At 46.7% G+C, this 15,921-nt stretch overlaps 1 protein-coding gene and 1 pseudogene across 14 annotated transcripts in view; one reads left to right on the top strand and one right to left on the bottom strand.

Annotated features, from left to right (window-relative positions):
- The window catches only part of LOC108177122 (uncharacterized), a 197,054-nt gene that overhangs the window by 15,444 nt on the left and 165,689 nt on the right, over window positions 1-15,921 (top strand). The gene's annotated exons all lie outside the window — the stretch shown is intronic.
- LOC138847700 (protein N-terminal glutamine amidohydrolase pseudogene) lies at window positions 12,091-13,829 on the bottom strand (annotated as a pseudogene). The gene has a single exon (XR_016214161.1). The product of XR_016214161.1 is annotated as a protein N-terminal glutamine amidohydrolase pseudogene (transcript).

Raw genomic sequence — 15,921 nt, 5'->3', positions numbered from 1 at the left:
ACTTGAAGTTTAATGCAAACATACATTTGTAGAATAGACTCAACATGGTTTTCATGCATATTTCTTTTTAAAATTTGTGTTCTGCTAATACTTTATGAGTTTGACTTTTGTATGAGGAAGAGAAATTAGCCTGTAAATGTTCTTTATTTTAAGTGTTCTTGTCAGGTTTTGTTATGAAGGTTATGGTAAACTCATGAAGTGATTGAGACCATTGTCATATATTTCAAAGCTACAGTTCTAAGAATGTTAGGATACTTCCCTCTCTCCCTGCTCCTTTCTCTCTTTTTTCCTTCCAATTTTTGTGATAACATGCTTCAAATTACTTTAAATTACAGGCTTAGTATTTTTTTTATTTGTTCCTTTTCATCTTTGTTAATTTCTTCATTTTTTTTAACTTTTATTGAATGAATATAGATTTCCAAAGTACAGCTTATGGACTACATTGGCTCCCCCCCCCGCATGACTTCCCTCTCACCCGCAACCCTCCCCTTTCCCGCTCTCTCTCCCCTTCCATTCACATCAAGATTCATTTTCAATTTTCTATATATACAGAAGATTAGTTTAGTGTACATTAAGTAAATATTTCAACAGTTTGCACCCACATAGAAACACAAAGTGAAAAATACTGTTTGAGTACTCGTTATAGCATTAAATCTCAATGTACAGCACATTAAGGACAGAGATCCTACATGAGGAGTAAGTGCACAGTGACTCCTGTTGTTGACTTTACAAATTGACACTCTTGTTTATGGCATCAGTAATCTCCCTCTGCTCCAGTCATGAGTTTCCAAGGCTATGGAAGCCTTTTGAGTTCTCCGACTCTTATCTTATTTAGACGAGGCCATGGTCAAAGTGGAAGTTCTTTCCTCCCTTCAGAGAAAGGTACCTCCTTCTTTGAAGACCTGTTCTTTCCACTGGGATCTCACTCACAGAGATCTTTTATTTAGTTTTTTTTTTTTTTTCCAGAGTGTCTTGGCTTTCCATGCCTGAAATACTCTCATGGGCTTTTCAGTTGGATCCGAATGCCTTTAGGGCTGATTCTGAGGCCAAAGTGCTGTTTAAGACATCTGCCATTCTATGAGTCTGCTGTGTATCTCGCTTCCCATGTTGGATCGCTCTCCCCTTTATTTATTCTATCAGTTAGTATTAGCAGGCACTAGACTTGTTTATGTGATCCCTTTGACTCTTAGTCCTTTCATTATGATCAATTGTGAACTGAAATTGATCACTGGGACTAGTGAGATGGCATTGGTACATGCCACCTTGATGGGATTGAATTGGAATCCCCTGGTATGTTTCTAACTCTACCATTTGGGGCAGGTCAGCTTGAGCATGTCCCAAATTGTACATCTCTTCCTTCTCTTATTCCCACTCTTACATTTAACAGGGATCACATTTCAGTTAAATTTTAACACTTAAGAATAACTGTCTTCGTTTTTTTTGTTTGTTTCTGTTTGGATAGATTGTTTTGTATTACTCTATTATTCCTCTTGTATTAGTGGTGTTGATATACATTCTGTTTTTTTTTGACAGGCAGAGTTAGTGAGAGAGAGAGAGAACGGTCTTCCTTCCGCTGGTTCACCCCTCAAATGCCCGATATGGCTGGCGCGCTGCGCTGATCTGAAGCCAGGAGCTAGGTGCTTCCTTCTTGTGGGGAGCAATCCGGACTAGACTAAGTTACTCGAATTAAGACTTATTCTATGCATCTGCTCTCCCACAATATGGCGCTGGGAGAGAAGTAAACAGCTTCCGCACAGCTGCCTCCAGTTCAACTAATAAATTGTAGGACTTGCTCCTGATTGGAGAGCAGCGTACTCGGCGTGTGGGCAGCCGAGTTGGGATTGGCGAGGAGGACTATAAAGGAGGAGAGAGACGGCATGCACCAGGAACATCTATGGGGAACATCTAAGGGAACCCGTGCAGCCCCCGAGAGAACCGGCCGGCGGTGTGCCGCTCCCCTGCGGAAGTGGGGAATGCGGCCAGGGGGAACTGCCCTTCCACGGAGGTGGAAGGGATAGTAGCCAACCCGGGAAGAACCAGCAGCAAACCCGGGGAGGGCCGAGCAGACGAAAGAACAGCGCAGGGTCCTGTGTTGCTCCTCCACGAAGAGGGGGAGCGACATAATGGTGCCGTGACTCGGATATGAAGCCTAGGCAGGGTTTAGTGTCGTTCCTCCACGAAGAGGGGGAGCGACATAATGGTGCCGTGACTCGGATAGGAAACCTAGCTCGGATAGGAAACCTGACTCGGATAGGAAACCTAGGACGGATAGGAAACTTAGGAGGGAAGAAACGGGAAGAACTGGGAAAATATCAGAGAGAGAGACTAGCAAACAGCCTAGGGAAAATACCGGAGAGAGAGACTAGCAAACAGCCTAGGGAAAAGCCGGACGAAAAGGGTGCCGGAAGAAGCTATTGAAAGCCTAGGCATAGACTCAGATACGGACTACGGGGGGAAGCTGGGAGAAATCTCTAAGGTCGAAAGTGAAAGTGAAAGCTAGAACAAACAGACTCGGACGTGGACTGTGGGGAGAGGCCAGGAGAAATGAGGGAGGAATATTGTTGGAGGAAAGCTTGGGGAAACATACCGGGTAGAGAAAAATGTTAGGGAAATTGAAGCCGCGGGGGGCAGGCCGAGGCGGATACGAAAGCCACTTTGGGGTTCCCAAGTTAGCCCGGGAATAGGGGGCGAAAAGTTGAAACCAGAAGCTGAAACGTGAGCCAGATTGGGATCCGTCTGATTAGCCCGGGGAGCAAAGGACGGGAAGCCAAATCATGGGGCGGAGACGTACGCTGGGTTGAATTCGCCAGGCTAGCCCGGGGAACTTAGATTGAATGCTAGTGGCGGACACGTAAGCTACGCTGTGTTACTCGCGGAAGCCGCCGCGTGCAGAGAGAGCACGGGGCGTGAATAGATAGGGAACGCTGGCGTAGGCCGTGGTGCAGACGCGAAGGGCGTGGAGACCGCGGAGCGCGCAAAGCCGGAAAGCCGCGCGGAGCCGTGAAGCTGCCGGCAGGGCGAGGCGCCGGGAAGCTGCGGGGATAAGAGAAACAGAAGTTTTAGAAGTAAAGTGAGAGAAATAGGAATGCTGGAAGATAGAAGTAAAATGGGAGAAATAGGAATGCCCGGAGATAGAGAAATAGAGAAATAAAGGCCTCCCTACAACACTGCAATGTGAGAGCTTGGATTCGGTCTGCCCGATTAGTGAGGCGATGAGCACCTGGGCGGCTAGCAGCTTATGCGCCGCAGGTCACCGAAGACAGGCACGAATTAACATCAGTAAAGCTTCCCCACAATGCAACAATTAGGAGGCTTGGATTCGGTCTGCCTGATTTAAGGCGGTAAGCGCCAGCAAGCAGCTCGACCAGAGTATGAGCTGCAGGTCACCGAAGATAGGCACGAACCAACACTAATAAGTCTCCCCCACAATAAGGCAATGAGAAGGCTTGGATTCGGTTTGCCTGATAGGTCTTGTAAGTCCCCTGCAGGCAGAGCAGAGCATGCGCTGCAGGGCACCGAACACAGGCACGTATCAGCGCCTAAAAACCTCCTCACAACATGGCGAAGAGAGGACCCGGATTCGGTTTGCCTGATAGGACTTGTAAGAGCCTGTGGCAACTCTAGCAAGTAGAGCAGAGTGTGTGCCGCGGGACACCGAAGACAGGCACGTATCAACGCTAAAAAATAAAAAGAAAGGGGGATCTGTGGGGAGCAATCCGGACTAGACTAAGTTACTCGAATTAAGACTTATTCTATGCATCTGCTCTCCCACAATATGGCGCTGGGAGAGAAGTAAACAGCTTCTGCACAGCTGCCTCCAGTTCAACTAATAAATTGTAGGACTTGCTCCTGATTGGAGAGCAGCGTACTCGGCGTGTGGGCAGCCGAGTTGGGATTGGCGGAGGAGGACTATAAAGGAGGAGAGAGACGGCATGCACCAGGAACATCTATGGGGAACATCTAAGGGAACCCGTGCAGCCCCCGAGAGAACCGGCCGGCGGTGTGCCGCTCCCCTGCGGAAGTGGGGAATGCGGCCAGGGGGAACTGCCCTTCCATGGAGGTGGAAGGGATAGTAGCCAACCCGGGAAGAACCAGCAGCAAACCCGGGGAGGGCCGAGCAGAGGAAAGAACAGCGCAGGGTCCTGTGTTGCTCCTCCACGAAGAGGGGGAGCGACACTTCTGGTCTCCCATGTGGGTGCAGGGCCCAAGGACTTGGGCCATCTTCCACTGCCTTCCCAAGCCACAGCAGAGATCTGGACTGGAAGAGGAGCAGCCGGGACAGAACCGATGCCCCAACTGGGACTAGAACCCGGAGTACTGGTGCTACAGGTGGAGGATTAGCCTAGTGAGCCGTGGTGCTGGCTGATATACATTCATAGTTTCTTCTTCTAGTGGTTGTACCAGAGATTACAACAGCCATTCTTTTTTTTTTTTTTTTTTAAACAGGCAGAGTGGACAGTGAGAGAGAGAGAGAGAGAGAGAAAGGTCTTCCTTTGCCGTTGGTTCACCCTCCAATGGCCACCGTGGCCGGCGTGCTACGGCTGGTACACTGTGCTGATCCGATGGCAGGAGCCAGGTGCTTCTCCTGGTCTCCCATGCGGGTGCAGGGCCCAAGCACTTGGGCCATCCTCCACTGCACTCCCGGGCCATAGCAGAGAGCTGGCCTGGAAGAGGGGCAACTGGGACAGAATCTGGCGCCCCACCAGGACTTGAACCTGGTGTGCCGGCGCCGCAAGGTGGAGGATTAGCCTATTGAGCCGCAGCGCCGGCATAACAGCCATTCTTGACTTAGCAAAATCTAATGTAAATTCATGCTTTTACTTCCTCCTGGACATCATCAGGACCTCAGAATTTAACTACACTGTGCTCCTGCAGACTCATATATTGGTTGTCGTAACTTTTAATTCTAAATTCTTTTAATGATCTAAATGAAAGATCTCTGTGAGTGATATTGCAGTGGAAAGAACGGGCCATCAAAGAAGGAGGTACCTTTCTCTGAAGTGAGGAGAGTACTTCCACTTTGACTATGAGCTTGTCTAAGTTCAGAGTTGGCGAACTCATGAAGTGTGCATAGCCTTGGCAGCTCATGACAAGAGCCTTGGGTGATTACTGACATCATAAATAAGAGTGTCAATTGTTAACAACAGGAGTTGCTGTGCACTTACTCCCCATGTAGGATCTCTGTCCTTAATGTGTTCTACTATGTGATTAGCGGTAAAACTACTGCTAAACCAATACTCTATACTTTGTGTTTCTGAGTGGGTGCAAACTGTTGAAATCTTTACTTAGTATATACTAAATTGATCTTCTGTATATAAAGACAATTTAAAATGAATCTTGATGAAGAATGGAATGGGAGAGGGAGTGGGAGATGGGATGGTTGCAGGTGGGAGGGAGGTTATGGTGGGAGAAGCCACTATAATCCAAAAGTTGTACTTTGGAAATTTATATTTATTAAATAAAAGTTAAAAGAAGTAGGCTATAAGTTCAAGGATTCAGATTCATTGGCTATGACAGAAGAAATTAGTGGTTCAGAAGTGCTGGATACATCAGTGATATCAGGGATAATCATAAGGGGTAACATGGCTCCATTGCACTAGAAAGCTTGGGAGAAGGGCCTGATGCAAGAGTGGGCAAGGAAAGGGGAGAAGGGCGTCGGCACACGTGGATGTCAAGGCTTCCTTTCTGTAAGAGAGATGCTGAAAGCAGAGTGTGTCAGGCCAGTGTGGTGGGGAAGATCAGAAATGTGAGGTGCTGCCACTGGGTATGAAGGCAAAGACTCTACACCGACAATGGACCTCAATAGAGGAAGAGTCAGCAGGGACGGTGGAGGAGGAGACTTAGGGGCAAGTGCGCTGTGCTCTCACCAGCATGTGGTATGGCGTACATACAGGGTTGAAGGAAGAGCAGGCAGGTCGCCAAGCCAGTTGTGGTTACAGCAGCTAAGACCTGCAGAGTGTGTGTGGACAAAGACAGGAAGCTGTCTCTGCCTCAGGTGAGGAGGAAGAAGGGCAGGTAGTGAGGCACTGCAGGCTCCCATTGTGTCTGTTCCATCCCTCAGAAATAATATATTTGGACACTGAGTCCCAAAGCTTTCCCTCATTAGCTGTAAGAGGCAGTAGGAGCTGGGGGAAACTCATGTGGGTTTATTGCGCTCCCACAGGAGTCCACCAGCGGAGGTGGCAGCTTCAGTGTGGTGAGACTTCCAGGCCCAGTGACGACCTGCAAGAGGCAGGTGCAGCTCATGCCGGATGCTGGTTTTCATTAGCGCTGCAACTTCACGCCTGAAGATCAGGATTCTCCTGGATTATCTCTTCCACCATTGACACATAGTCAGGTTGGGCAGGACAAGTCTCTGTCAGCACCTCCCCATCTGTCCAGGCCCAGGCTAGGCGGACGGCAGGACGGGATTTGGGATGAGAGTGTTGTATGGCAAGGTCTGGCTTCTGGAGACAGCCCTGGGCCTCTCGATCATCAGGTGGTAGGGACTGGTGGTTTCCCTCCAGAGGCCCAGGACTTCTCTTGAAGGTGTGACAGGCTCTTTGGTCTTCCCGGGACATTCTTTCCTCCAGCTCTTCCTCCTCCTCCTTGCTCTGCCTTTTCCAGCCCTGTTCTTCAGTCCTCTCTTGGTTTTCCCAGGAGCCTAGAAGCGAAGAGTCACAGGACTGCACCTCCTCCTCCTCTTCCTCTTTAATGGAAGGCAGGACATTGAGCATCAGACTTCCTTCCTGGCGGTCCAGATGCCGATTGGCCTGGACTCTTTTGTTCACATGGCGCCTGTCCTTGTGCCCTTTTATGGACAGGGGCCACCACCTCCTACTGCTGGGCCTGGAGCCAGAGCCAGCGTGCTCGAGGTCCCTGCCCCACTTCCTACACTCCCAAGTGGGAGTGGGTGGCGGCGCAGGTGGAGTGTGGTCCACCCAGTCGGGTGGGCCAGTGCGGCATGGCTCCGAAACCACACAACGGTTCCTGAAGCACGAGAATTTGGGGAGACAATTTCCCATCACAGTGAAGTGTGTGAGTTTGCAAGTGGCAGGATGGAAGAGCTCGACCCCTCCGCTCCTACGGCATTCAACTTACTGAAAACTGCTGAGCTGAGGGCTTATGAGGTGGCATCAGAGGCAGTGACAATGCCAGGGTGTGTCACGAAGGAGGTTGCCTGGCAGCTGTGGTGGGTGGGGTGCGGGGGTGTCACAAAAGCACCTGGCTCTGAACTTGGCCCCAGCTGGACTTTCTAGCGCCTAGGTGTGTCCTGTTGCTGCTGCCAGCTGGGAGTTGATGCTCCATGAGCCACCGCATAGCCTGAGGGGGCCTTAGACAGAGATGTGCTTGAGGTCCCGTGGCCTGGGATCAGTCTCTGGCTCAGGGGGCTCCTTGCCACTATGTCTGGGCCTAGCTTGGCACAGTGACTCTGTGAAGCCAACCATCTCTGCTAGTATCCATGGCAGAGCCAGCTCCAAGCTGAGCCCAGAACCAACCAGGACTCCCATTCTCATCCAGGTGTCCAGTTCGGTGCCCGTTGGATGGAGCTGTACCTTCTCCATGAACACCCTGGCTGGCCCTGATCAATAGCCTGGCTGCCAAGATTTTCTTGCAGGGGCCATGTGCCCTGAGTGTCTGATACCTAACAAGACACCCATTGCTGCCATATAAATTCTCTTTCCTATCTGTTACAAATGCAAGCAAACATTTAGGCCTAAAACTTATTTTGTTTCCTTTTTTTTTACTTTTATTTAATAAATAGAAATTTCCAAAGTACAACTTTTGGATTATAGCAGCTTATACCCCCATAACCACCCTCCCACCCTCAACCATTCCATTTCCCTCTCCCTCTCCCATCCCTTTCATATCAAGATTCATTTTTTTTTTGACAGGCAGAGTGGAGAGTGAGAGAGAGAGAGAGATAGAGAGAAAGGTCTTCCTTTTTCCGTTGGTTCACCCTCCAGTGGCTGCCGCGGCTGGTGCACCGTGCTGATATGAAGGCAGGAGCCAGGTGCTTCTCCTGGTCTCCCATGCGGGTGCAGGGCTCAAGGACTTGGGCCATCCTCCACTGCACTCCCGGGCCACAGCAGAGAGCTGGACTGGAAGAGGGGCAACTGGGACAGAATCTGGTGCCCCAACTGGGACTAGAACCCGGTGTGCTGGCGCCGTAGGTGGAGGGTTAGCCTATTGAGCCGTGGTGCCGGCCAAGATTTATTTTAAATTATCTTTATATACAGAAGATCAATTTAGTATATACTAAGTAAAGATTTCAACAGTTTGCACCCACTCAGAAACACAAAGTATAGAGTATTGGTTTAGCAGTAGTTTTACCGCTAATCACATAGTAGAACACATTAAGGACAGAGATCCTACATGGGGAGTAAGTGCACAGCAACTCCTGTTGTTAACAATTGACACTCTTATTTATGATGTCAGTAATCACCCAAGGCTCTTGTCATGAGCTGCCAAGGCTATGCACGCTTCATGAGTTCGCCAACTCTGATCTTATTTAGACATGGCCATAGTCAAAGTGGAAGTTCTCTCCTCCTTTCAGAGAAAGGTACCTCCTTCTTTGATGGCCCATTCTTTCCGCTGTGATCTCACTCACAGAGATCTTTGATTTACATATCTTTAACTTTACATATCCTCCCTCTCTTATTCCCACTCTTATATTTAACTGGTATCACTTTTCAGGTAAATTTAAACACCTAAGAATAATTGTGCGTTGATTAAAGATTTCAACCAATGGTATTAAGTAGAACAAAAAAACACTAAAAGGAATAAAATAGTACGTTGTTCCTCAGCAGTCAGGACAAGGGCTGATCAAGTCATTGTTTCTCATAGTGTCCATTTCAATTCACAGGTTTCCTTTTTGGTGCTCGGTTAGTTGTCACTGATCAGGGAGAACATATGATCTTTGTCCCTTTGGGACTGGCTTATTTCACTCACCATAATGTTTTCCAGATTCCTCCATTTTGTTGCAAATGACTGGATTTCATTTTTTTTTTTACTGCTGTATATAGTATTCTATAGAGTACATATCCCGTAATTTCTTTATCCAGTCTACTGTTGATGGGCATTTGGGTTGATTCCAGGTCTTAGCTATTGTGAATTGAGCTGCAATAAACATTAAGGTGCAGACAGCTTTTTTATTTGCCAATTTAATTTCCTTTGGGTAAATTCCAAGGAATGGGATGGCTGGGTTGTATGGTAGGGTTATATTCAGGTTTCTGAATAATCTCCAGACTGACTTCCATAGTGGCTTTACCAGTTTGCATTCCCACCAACAGTGGGTTAGTGTTACTTTTTCCTCACATCCTCACCAGCATCTGTTGTTGGTAGATTTCTGTATGTGAGCCATTCTAACCAGGGTGAGGTGAAACCTCATTGTGGTTTTGATTTGCATTTCCCTGATTGCTAGTGATCCTGAACATTTTTTCATGTGCCTGTTGGCCATTTGGATGTCCTCTTTTGAAAAATGTCTACTGAGGTCCCTGGCCCATCTCTTAAGTGGGTTGTTTGTTTTGTTTTTGTGGAGTTTCTTGATTTCTTTGTAGATTCTGGTTATCAGCCCTTTATCTGTTGCATAGTTTGCAAATAGTTTTTCCCATTCTGTCAGTTGCCTCTTCACTTTCAGGACTGTTTCTTCTCAATTTGATTCAATCCCATTTTTTTTTGGCTTTGACTGCCTGTGCTTCCAGGGTCTTTTCCAAAAAGTCTTTGCCGGTGCCAATATCTTGCAGGGTTTCTCCAATGCTCTCTAATAATTTGATGGTGTCAGGTCGTAGATTTAAGTCTTTAATCCATGTTGAGTGGATTTTTGTGTAAAGTGAAAGGTGGGGGTCTTGCTTCATGATTCTGCACATGAAAATCCAGTTTTCCCAGCACCATTTATTGAATAGACTGTCCTTACTCCAAGGATTGGTTTTGGATCCTTGATCAAATATAAGTTGGCTGTAGATGTTTGGATTGATTTTTAGTGTTTCTATTCTGTTCCATTGGTCTATCCATCTGTTTCTGTACCAGTACCATGCTGTTTTGATAACAACTGCCCTGTAGTATGTCCTGAAATCTGGTATTGTGATGCCTCCGTCTTTGTTTTTGTTGTACAAGATTGCTTTAGCTATTCAAGGTCTCCTTTGTCTCCATATGAATTTCAGCATTTTTTCTAGATCTGAGAAGAATGTCTTTGGTATTTTGATTGGTATTGCATTGAATCTATAAATTGCTTTTGGGAGAATGGACATTTTGATGATACTGATTCTTCCAATCCATGAGCATGGAAGATTCTTCCATTTTTTGGTATCCTCTTCTATTTCTTTCTTTAAGATTTTATAATTTTCATCGTAGAGATCTTTAACGTCCTTGGTTAAGTTTATTCCAAGGTATTTGATTGTTTTTGTAGCTATTGTGAATGGGATTGATCTTAGAAGTTCTTTCTCGGCCGGCGCCGTGGCTCAATAGGCTAATCCTCCACCTTGCGGCGCCGGCACACCGGGTTCTAGTCCCGGTCGGGGCGCCGGATTCTGTCCCGGTTGCCCCTCTTCCAGGCCAGCTCTCTGCTATGGCCAGGGAGTGCAGTGGAGGATGGCCCAGGTGCTTGGGCCCTGCACCCCATGGGAGACCAGGAAAAGCACCTGGATCCTGGCTCCTGCCATCGGATCAGCGCGGTGCGCCGGCTGCAGCGGCGGCCATTGGAGGGTGAACCAACGGCAAAGGAAGACCTTTCTCTCTCTGTCTCTCTCTCTGTCCACTCTGCCTGTCAAAAAAAAAAAAAAAAAAAAAAGAAGTTCTTTCTCAGCTGTGGCATTGACTGTATATACAAGTGCTGTTGATTTTTGTGCATAGATTTTTGGCGCCGCGGCTTACTAGGCTAATCCTCTGCCTTGCGGCGCTGGCACACCGGGTTCTAGTCCCAGTCGGGGTGCCAGATTCTGTCCCGGTTGCCCCTCTTCCAGGCCAGCTCTCTGCTGTGGCCAGGGAGTGCAGTGGAGGATGGCCCAAGTGCTTGGGCCCTGCACCCCATGGGAGACCAGGATAAGTACCTGGCTCCTGCCATCGGATCAGTGCGGTGTGCCAGCGGCTGTGCACCAGCCGCGGCAGCCATTGGAGGGTGAACCAACGGCAAAGGAAGACCTTTCTCTCTGTCTCTCTCTCTCACTGTCCACTCTGCCTGTCAAAACAACAACAACAACAACAAGTTGTGTTGATTTTTGTGCATTGATTTTATATCCTACTACTTTGCCAAACTCTTCGATGAGTTCCAGTAGTCTCTTAGTAGAGTTCTTTGGACCCCATAAATAATCATATCATCTGCAAAGAGGGATAGTTTGACTTCTTCCTAATTTGTATCCCTTTAATTTCATTTTCTTGCCTAATGGCTCTGGCTAAAACTTCCAGAACTATATTGAATAGCAGTGGTGAGAGTGGGCATCCCTGTCTGGTACCAGATCTCAGTGGAAATGCTTCCAGCCTTTCCCCATTAAATAGGATGCTGGCCATGGATTTTTCATAAATTGCTTTGATTGTATTTAGGAATGTTCCTTCTATACCCAATTTGCTTAGAGTTTTCATCGTGAAAGGGTGTTGTATTTTATCAAATGCTTTCTCTGCATCTATTGAGATAATCATATGGTTTTTCTTCTGCAGTCTGTTAATGTGGTGTGTCACAATGATTGATTTGCAAACATTGAACCATACCTGCATACCAGGGATAAATCCCACTTGGTCTGGGTGGATGATCTTTCTGATGTGTTGTTGCATTCTATTGGCCAGAATTTTTGTTTTTAAATTTTTTGACAGGCAGAGTGGACAGTGAGAGAGAGAGAGACAGAGAGAAAGGTCTTCCTTTGCCATTGGTTCACCCTTCAGTGGCCGCCACGGCTGGCGCGCTGCGGCTGGCGCACTGCACTGATCTGATGGCAGGAGCCAGGTACTTATCCTGGTCTCCCCTGGGGTGCAGGGCCCAAGGACTTGGGCCATCCTCCACTGCACTCCCAGGCCACAGCAGAGAGCTGGCCTGGAAGAGGGGCAACCAGGACAGAATCTGGCGCCCCAACCGGGACTAGAATCTGGTGTGCCGGCGCCGCAAGGTGGAGAATTAGCCTAGTGAGCCGTGGCGCCGGCCGGCCAGAATTTTATTGAGAATTTTTGCGTCTATGTTTATCAGGGATATTGGTATGTGATTTTCTTTCAATGCTCTATCTTTTTCAGGCTTAGGGATCAAGGTGATGCTTGCTTCATAGAAAGAACTTGGGAGGATTCCCTCTTTTTTGATTGTTCTGAATAGTTTGAGAAGAATTGAAGTTAGTTCTTCTGTAAATTTCTGGTAGTATTCAGCAGTGAATCCATCTGGTCCTGGGCTTTTCTTTGTTGGGAGGACCTTTATTACTGATTCAATTTATGCCTCAGTTATGGGTCTGTTTAGGTTTTCTATGTCTTCATGGTTCAGTTTACGTAGGTTGTAAGTGTCCAGGAATCTGTCTATTTCTCATAGATTTTCCTGTTTGCTGGCATACAAATCTTTGTAGTAATTTCTTTTTTTTTATTCTTTGTAACATCACAGCCCAGGAAGACTAATATTTATTGCTGACTTAGCTCACAACATTATCCCTTTTAAAAGCAGCAGCATGGTCACAAGAAAATGTTTCATGGGCACCTCACATGAGCATCAGAGCTTCACAGAGCAAGGCTCCATGGCTCTGCCCCCCAGGAGCTTCCAGTGTAGCTGGAGAGACACTGCAGACATCCAGAACACAAGGGAGGATCCAGGGCTCAGTCCACACCCAACAGCAGCAATCACTGGCGGAAGTCATCATACACCTTACAAGTGAGCCACAGGAATTTCTTAGCAATTACACACTAAATCAAGTTTCAACTTGACACAGCAAAAAAAAAATTTTTTTTTTTACTTAGTGTGTTTATACTTGTGTTCATTTGTATTTCCACTCAATTGAATTAAGAGAGGAAAAACATAATTTCAGGCCAACTGTACCATAATGTTCATTGTCCTACGTGGAGGGATGGCTTGTTCAGGTCCTAAATTTTTCCACAGTTCCACGTCCTGATGTCAAGCTCAGTAGCTTTTACTGCCAAACCGATGTGCAAATTCAGATAGTGTGTAGACAGTGCCCCATCCCAACTTAGGGTCCATACTGATAAAATCATTCAGGTTCATTTTGGAATCTCCAGTCTCAATGCAGGGATAAGGCGGGGACGGCTCCCTCCAGTTCCCACTGGAGTCTTTCATGTGCGATCGGTTGGAAGCAAAGTTCTTCAGATATGAATCTGCACGGATCACTCTAAATTTCCTCCTGAACTGTGGGTGAATGTCGTCATCAGACTTAAAGGCATCTTCTACGTAAGTGTCAGAGGGACAGGGAGAGGGCAAGACAGTATCCAGATCATAGATGAAGCTCTGTCCTCCACTTGAAACATGGAGCAAAACAACGTGGTAATCCCAGATCACAGGTCCGTTCCCGCATCTTGCCTGTTGTTTCCAAATAGGTATCATCTTTCTCTCTTTAGATATGAAGACAGCATAACACTCTTCCAAAGGGTACTGGTCATGGTTCTTGATGTGTTCACAGAGCTTCCAAATATTTTCTTCACAGTAGCAGCTGCTGTAGACACAGGCATCCCGCGGAGGGCCGGCTGGCTGGTAGCAGGCGGCGGCGGCAGTGGCAGGGCCGTCCCCCGCCTCCATGGTGGGCTAGCTTGGGCCGCAGCCCGGGCAGGAGGCCGCCCAAGTGGGCCAATCACTGCAAGCAGCCGGTGTGCAGCCCACAGTGCCCGTTCCCGGAGTGGAGTAGGTGGAGCCTCTTTGTAGTAATTCCTTATGATTCTTTTTATTTCTGTGGTGTCTGTTGTTACATTCCCTTTTTCATCTCTGATTTTTATTGATTTGGGTCTTTTCTTTTTTAGTTAGTTGGGCCAATGGTGTGTCAATTTTGTTTATTTTTTCAAAAAACTAGCTCCTCGTTTAGCTGATCTTTTGTAATTTTTTTGGATTCAATTCTGTTTATTTCTTCTCTGATTTTAATTATTTCTCTTCTCCTACTAGTTTTGGGTCAGGTTTGCTGCAGTTTTTCTAGATCCTTGAGATGCATTGAGTGCTCATTTATTTGGTGCCTTTCCAATTTCTTGATGTAGGCAGCTGTTGCTGTAAACTTTCCTCTTAACACTGCTTTTGCTGTATCTCATAAGTTTTGATATGTTGTGTTGTTATCCTCATTTACTTCCAGAAAGTTTTTGATTTCTCTTCTGATTTCTTCTATGACCCAGTGTTCATTCAGGAGCATGTTGTTCAATCTCCATGTGTGTGCATATGCTCTAGGGATTCCTGAGTTGCTAATTTCCAGCTTCATTGCACTGTGGCTGAGAAGCTGCATGGTATGATTCTAATTCTTTTGAATTTTCTGAGACTTGCTTTATGGCCTTGTATGTGGTCAATGCTAGAGTAGGTTCCATGTACTGCTGAGAAGAATGAAAATTCTTTAAGTGTAGGATAATAAGTTCTGTAGATATCTGTTGGATCCATTTGGGCTATAGTGATGATTAAATCTGCTGTTTCCTTGTTGATCGTCTGTCTGATTGTACTGTCTATTTCTGAAAGTGGAGTATTTTTCTTTTTTGACAGGCAGAGTGGATAGTGAGAGAGAGAGAGACAGAGAGAAAGGTCTTCCTTTTGCCATTGGTTCACCCTCCAATGGCTGCCCCGGCTGGTGTGCTGCGGCTGGTGCACTGCGCTGATCCGAAGGCAGGAGCCAGGTGCTTCTCCTGGTCTCCCATGGGGTGCAGGGCCCAAGCACTTGGGCCATCCACTGCCTTCCTGGGCCACAGCAGAGAGCTGGCCTGGAAGAGGGGCAACTGGGAAAGAATCCGGCGCTCCGACCGGGACTAGAACCTGGTGTGCCGGTGCTGCTAGGTGGAGGATTAGCCTATTGAGCTACGGCGCTGGCCTGAAAGTGGAGTATTGAAGTCCCCCAATACTATTGTATTGGAGTCTAGGTCTCCCTTTAAGTCCCTTAACATATATTTTAAATAAACCAGTGCCCTGTAATTAGGTGCATATACATTTATAATAGTTACATCTTCCTGTTGAATTGATCCCTTAATCATTATATAGTGCTCCTCTTTGTCTCTCTTAATGGTTTTTGTGTTAAAGTTTATTTTGTCTGATATTAATATGGCTACACCAGCTCTTTTTTGGTTTCTGTTCGCATGGAATATCTTTTTCCATCCTTTCACTTTCCGTCTGCATGCATCTTTGTTTGAAATATGTGTTTCTTGTAAGCAATAAATAGATGGGTTTTCTTTCTTAATCCATTCAGCTAGTCTGTGTCTTTTAACTGGAGAGTTGAGGCCATTAACATTCAATGTGACTATTGATAAGCAGTAACTTTGCCCTGCCATTTTCCCAAAGATGTTTCTAATATATGCTTTGAATTTCCTGTGATCTTTTACTGGGAGGTTTTCTTCTCTTACCTTCTTTCATATTGATGGCTGTGTTTCTGTGTTTCTGTGTGTTACATATCTTTAAACATCTTTTGCAGGGCTGGACGAGTGGTGACAAATTCTTTCAATTTCTGTTTGCTATGAAAGGTCTTCATTTCACCTTCATTCACAAATGAGAGCTTTGCAGGATATAATATTCTGGGATGGCAGGTTTTTTCTCTCTTAGTACTAGAGAGTGTTTCTCTTTCCACCTCAGGGACCAGAAGACGTCTTGTTCCCTGGGAAATCTTGTGTCAAAATGATATGAAAATGATCTGGTTGCTTCAGAATGGACCTAAAAGTTCCCCCATGAGCCCTCCATGTGGTCCATTCTGTTCACTCTTCCAGTGAGGAGCACACAGACAAGGCCTCCTACTGGTGACCCCTTTCAATTCAAACAGGCATGGGCCTCTGTCCTGTAACTCCTAGACTCCCAGTTGTTCT

This window comes from Oryctolagus cuniculus, chromosome 10 (assembly GCF_051225735.1).
Source record: "Oryctolagus cuniculus isolate XC-2025 breed Fujian yellow rabbit chromosome 10, ASM5122573v1, whole genome shotgun sequence".
Taxonomy (NCBI): domain Eukaryota; kingdom Metazoa; phylum Chordata; class Mammalia; order Lagomorpha; family Leporidae; genus Oryctolagus; species Oryctolagus cuniculus.
This window is presented reverse-complemented; position numbering and strand designations above follow the sequence as displayed.